This window comes from Triticum dicoccoides, chromosome 7A (assembly GCF_002162155.2).
Source record: "Triticum dicoccoides isolate Atlit2015 ecotype Zavitan chromosome 7A, WEW_v2.0, whole genome shotgun sequence".
Classification (NCBI taxonomy): domain Eukaryota; kingdom Viridiplantae; phylum Streptophyta; class Magnoliopsida; order Poales; family Poaceae; genus Triticum; species Triticum dicoccoides.
The window spans coordinates 148476661-148482660 of NC_041392.1; positions in this window are offsets into that span (position 1 = coordinate 148476661).

The window sequence follows — 6000 nt, forward strand, 5'->3', positions numbered from 1 at the left end:
AATGTCACTCACGAACCACCACTGCGTACTAGGCTACTCGGGGTTGCAGTCATAGAATAGCACACAAACATAGTTTTTGAGAAGAAACAAAAGGTAGTACCTTACATTCCTCGGCAACAGAATGTAAGGTGTGTGTCCGGTGTGTGACGCCACGTGATCACTTGTACTTCTTGAAGACTTTCTTGACAGCTTCCTCCATGAACTCGCGTGCTCTGGACCACTTGTTGAAATCTTCATTCGTCAACCAGTTCCATGTGTACAATTTTCGGAGCTCAATGACCGTTGCAGCATTGACAGTGGGAACAAGTCTACCTTACCACTTTGCAAGGTATTCCAACATGTGAAAGCCACAGTCCGTCCTGCACAAGAAAAAGAGTCAGGTGAACTCGCAAAAAGGACAGACATAGCAATGATAAACTTCAATTCAGATGTAACAACAAAGAGGGGTGGGATTGATGTAAATGACACATGAAGGGGGGGGTAGGAAATTACGTGTTCCCTTGTTTCGTAGTCGCCATGTACTCAATCGGGAAATGACTGATCTGGACCTTTGAGTTTTCGTAGTGACGGTTTCATGTCTCTTTGACGTTGTTGATGAAGAATTCAACATACAAAGTAAGGTCTGCATCGGCTGCCGAACGCATTGAATCAAGCACCTCAAAGCGTTGGTTTTTCAGGTCAAGACAAATCACATAGTGGTGACCACACTTGTCGTCTGGGTCGTGTGGTGCAAGCTTCTGGAACATGGGAAACATGACCTGCATGTAAAAGTGAAGAAAATAAGAAGCAGAGTTCACATGAAGAACAGCAGAGGGACAAAAAAAGTAGAATCACGTAGAATGTTTAGTTACAGTGGGTAGTTGAAAGAAAGTTGCCATCCATGTATGAACAAAATTTGCCATGTATTTTACTTTGAAGTTGCCACATAGTTTGCACGGGATGCAAAAATCAAAAAAGTCAGTTTGCACGGCAGCTGATGCCGCATGAAACATCTGCCACATAAACAGAGTGCATATAATGGCAAAAAAACCATACCATGTGAAAAAAGTGCAAACATGGAAGGAGTACTCACATATTTCTTTAGTGTGAGCTTGAATTGACCGTGTTGAGCAAAATTCTTCCTCAGGATTTTGTGGTGGAAGTCACCATCCCATATTTTGCAGGTCACACTGTAATGCATGATTGTTTTGTCGGGACACATATTCATATGCTTGTTGATGTAGTCAATCCCGCATGCAACTACATTCTTCGACATTTTACCGTTTGGCCTCACGGACTCGGCAAGATCACCCAGGTCGACGTACGTCGCTTCGCATTGAATGACCTTGGTTCTGTCCAAACATGAGCTGTATGAAAATGATATAACATGAAAGAATCATGTCTACTAAGAAAAAAGGATGAACTAAAACATAAGCGGATCATATATAGAAAGTAGAAAAAAAATATGAATGGTAGAAAGAACAAAGCAAAATGTGGTCATTACGCTTTCAGCTCCTTCATGTGCTTGCTGCTGACCCTCGCATTTCCAAATCACTTGACAATATCGTACAGCTGGGTATGTTCCTTTGTCGCCCTGACTTCGGGCTCGTAGTCTTCTGCGGGAGGTGGGTGAACTGCCCTCTGCTGCCTCAGAGAACCAGGGGTGGCACTCCTAATGGTACCCTCAGATACCGTATCTGCAGGCACATTGGAACTTGATTGCCCCCGACCTCGTGAGGACCTCCTCTGCAATGTTGCCTCCTCGATCCTACGGTAACATTCATCAAGTGACGGTGAAATCTCCTCAGGGGTGCCTGCAAGGATCAAAAAAGTGGGTTAGGATACCTGGAAAACAAAACAAATGGAATGTGAAAAGGATAGGGGGCTTGATGTGAAATGTAGGTACAAAAAGTAGGGAGTTGCCATGTGGAGGCAAATCCAGTTGCCATGTGTAGTGCACTGTAGTTGCCATGTGACAGCAACTACAGTTGCCATGTTGTGTCAACTCCAGTTGCCATGTGCTTGCCGAATGGAAAATGCAGCATGGAAACAAAAATACAGGTGACATGGTGCAGCAAATCCAGTTGCCATGTGTATTGCACTGTAGCTGCCATGTGACAACAACTACAGTTGCCATGTTGAATCAACTTTAGTTGCCATGTGATTGCCGAATGTAAAATGCAGCATGGCAACAAAAAATATAGGTGACATGGTGCAGCAAATCCAGTTGCCATGTCATCACATAACAGTTGCCATCACAAGTGAGAAACCCAAAAAAATGCTTGGGGCAAAAGTCAGACTACACAGATGTATACAAGAAAATGATAAGCACATAAGAAAATGTACCTTGGACGATCGGCTCTGCGAACTTGACAGCCTTCCTGCCCTCGACCATTGGCTGCGCCATCATTGCGGACATGCCTCCCAGGAAAGCAAAGGCAACTGGCATAGGATCTTGCACCACTGGTTGATCTTGACTGATGCCAAGGCTGAAGCTCGGTGGGGTGAAGGCCATTGGGTGCCTCTCATGCCTACTGGCCGGACCGCGAACTACTTGCGGGGTAGAATCCAAGGGTGAAAGATCAACAAACATATCTGAATCGGCCGCTACAGAATGATCGGGCTTATTTGTAAGGCGGGGCGTGTTGTCAGCGGTATCAGCCGCAACTTCCTTGACAATCTTCTTGTTTGGGCTATAGGGGACACCAACATTAACTGGGAGCCTGGAAGTGCGCAGATTTAAGCTGGGGATTTCCACTGCGGGTAAAGGCGCGGTCTGCTCCGGACGTTCACTTGTGTCACTCATGCCCGGCTTGACACCTGCATCAGTTGTGCTCCGGTCTTCCGATTTCTCCATCACATTGCTTTGGGCAGGTGGCGGGAACAGTGTGGATGTGGGAACATAACCAGACTCATCTCTGCTGCTCCTAGCTACAGCTGGTGCGTTGGGTATGTCTGTTGATTGCTTGCTGGGGCTACGACGCCTCGGTGGAAGACCAGCACGCGAAACAGTCGCCTTAGCAGTATCTGCACCGACAGGAGCTAGAGTTGTTGTGCCAAGACTCTCACCTGCAGATGGCACATCATTATGAACTGCCGCCTCAGCCACTTCTGTCGTGGACACAGGAGTGCCACCACGCACGCGCTTGGAATCAGTGTCAGATGAGCGGGAATCTTCCTTGCTTAGGTTGGTCTCGGGAGCGTCCACTTCAACGCTTGCTGATGGGATGGCATGGCTCATAGTAGTATCCTTCATTGCCAGAAGAGTTGGCAATATTTCAGCTGTCCTGGCAGATACCAACTCGTCACTCCCCGATGTAAGGATGCCTGTTGTTCTAACCTGCACATCTGCAACCGGCGGAGGTGGTCGGCCACTTGCGTCAGAGTTAGTGGGAACAGTTGATGGTGCAGCAGCAGTTTTGTCGACTGGTGCCTCATGAACATCTGAGTTGCTCCCTGTTGACAACTTGGAATGAAGGCGTTCGAGTGGGTCCCTAATGATATGCTTGGCCCCGCGTGAAGTAGTCTTCTTCACCCTGCAAAAAAGAAAAGCACGTGAAAAAGGTATTAAAAATGAACAAAAAAATATTTGCCATGGTATAAAATCTAAAAAAATGAAAAATAGGTGGAAAAGCTGGTAGTTGCCATGTAAGGGGAATATGAGTTGCCATGTGGCATAGTTAGCAGTTTCCATGCAAATCCAGCAAGAGTTGTCATGCTAGCCAACTTGAAGAATGATAAAAATGTCTGATCTGCCAGGAATGCAATTTCAAAACTAGGTATGGAATGAGCACACTAGCCAATGGAAAATTGGCAGTTGCCATGTAGGTACAATAAAGAGTTGCCATTTGCCCTAGATAGCAGTTGCCATGTAAAAACAAGCAGGAATTGCCATGCAGTTAAAAAGGAAGGAAATCATTTGAAAAAACAGCAGTTGTCCATGTGGGGACGATGACAGAAACCCATGTGGCAAGCTGAACGGATGCATTGAAAAATAAAAAAATATAGCACTATGTCAATGAAAGCACATGGAAAACCTACTTCTTGACTGGCTTTCTCAGGTCTGGCAGCACGACAGGATCCCCGGTGTTAGACGTCATCGTACGAGGAGATGACCTGGTGGAAGGGGTGTCACCAGCAATGAGGGCACCTTTGTTCAACCGAGCAGAAACACGGGTTGGCATTGGTGCCTGTTTCTTCGTAACTGCTCGTCCACCAACTGTCGCCTCCCTGCACGTATAAGATGGAGGAAACAAGAGGTGGCAATTGGTAGACAGCAAACTTGTTGCCGCGCTTAGCAAAAACAAATGCAAAAAGGGATCAGTCTATTCCAAAAATGTAGACAAAACAAAAAACTAAAATTAAAGTCGAACCTTCTCCTAGCAGCTAGGGATCGGTCCTAGACCTTTTGACAGGAGAACCCTGCGCAACATCCTTTGGAGCCCTTCTCCTCTTTGATGGCAACACCCCCTCGCCTCTCGCAACCGTATGTTCTTTGACTTTCTCCGGTGGAGGGACTTCTTGTTGGAAATATGCCCTAGAGGCAATAATAAATTGGTTATTATTATATTTCCTTGTTCATGATAATCATTTATTATCCATGCTAGAATTGTATTGATAGGAAACTCAGATACATGTGTGGATACATAGACAACACCATGTCCCTAGTAAGCCTCTAATTGACTGGCTCGTTGATCAATAGATGGTTACGGTTTCCTGACCATGGACATTGGATGTCGTTGATGACGGGATCACATCATTAGGAGAATGATGTGATGGACAAGACCCAATCCTAAGCATAGCACTAGATCGTGTAGTTCGTATGCTAAAGCTTTTCTAATGTCAAGTATCATTTCCTTAGACCATGAGATTGTGCAACTCCCGGATACCGTAGGAATACTTTGGGTGTGCCAAACGTCACAACGTAACTGGGTGGCTATAAAGGTACACTACAGGTATCTCCAAAAGTGTCTGTTGGGTTGGCACGAATCGAGACTGGGATTTTTCACTCCGTGTAAATGGAGAGGTATCTCTGGGCCCACTCGGTAGGACATCATCATAATGTGCACAATGTGATCAAGGAGTTGATCACGGGATGATGTGTTACGAAACGAGTAAAAGAGACTTGCCGGTAACGAGATTGAACAAGGTATCGGGATACCGATGATCGAATCTCGGGCAAGTATCATACCGCTAGACAAAGGGAATTGTATACGGGATTGATTAAGTCCTTGACATCGTGGTTCATCCGATGAGATCATCGTGGAACATGTGGGAGCCAACATGGGTATCCAGATCCCGCTGTTGGTTATTGACCGGAGAACGTCTCGGTCATGTCTGCATGTCTCCCGAACCCGTAGGGTCTACACACTTAAGGTTCGATGACGCTAAGGTTATAAAGGAAGTTTGTATGTGGTTACCGAATGTTGTTCGGAGTCCCGGATGAGATCCCGGACGTCACGAGGAGTTCCGGAATGGTCCAGAGGTAAAGATTTATATATGAGAAGTCCTGTTTTGGTCATCGGAAAGGTTTCGGGGTTTATCGGTAATGTACCGGGACCACCGGAGGGGTCCGGGGGTCCGCGGGGGGGGCATGGGCCCCAGAGGCATACATGGGCCCAGTGTGAGAAGGCACCAGCCCCTAGGTGGGTTGGGGCGCCTCCCACTAAGGCCAATGCGCCTAGAAGGGGAGAGGGGGCAAACCCTAAGGGCAAATGGGCCCTAAGGCCCATACTCCCTGCGCCTCCCTCTCCTCCCCCCTTGTGGCCGCCACCCATAGATGGGTTTGGGGCTGCCGCCCCTCTAGGGGTGGGAACCCTAGAGGGGGCACACCCTCCTCTCCTTCCCCTATATATATGAGGCCTAGGGGCTGCCCAAGACACGCGATCTGATCTCTGCCTGTTGGTGCAGCCCTCCCTCTCTTTCTCCTCATATCTCGCGGTGCTTGGCGAAGCCCTGCAGGATTGCCACGCTCCTCCATCACCACCACGCCGTTGTGCTGCTGCTGGATGGAGTCTTCCT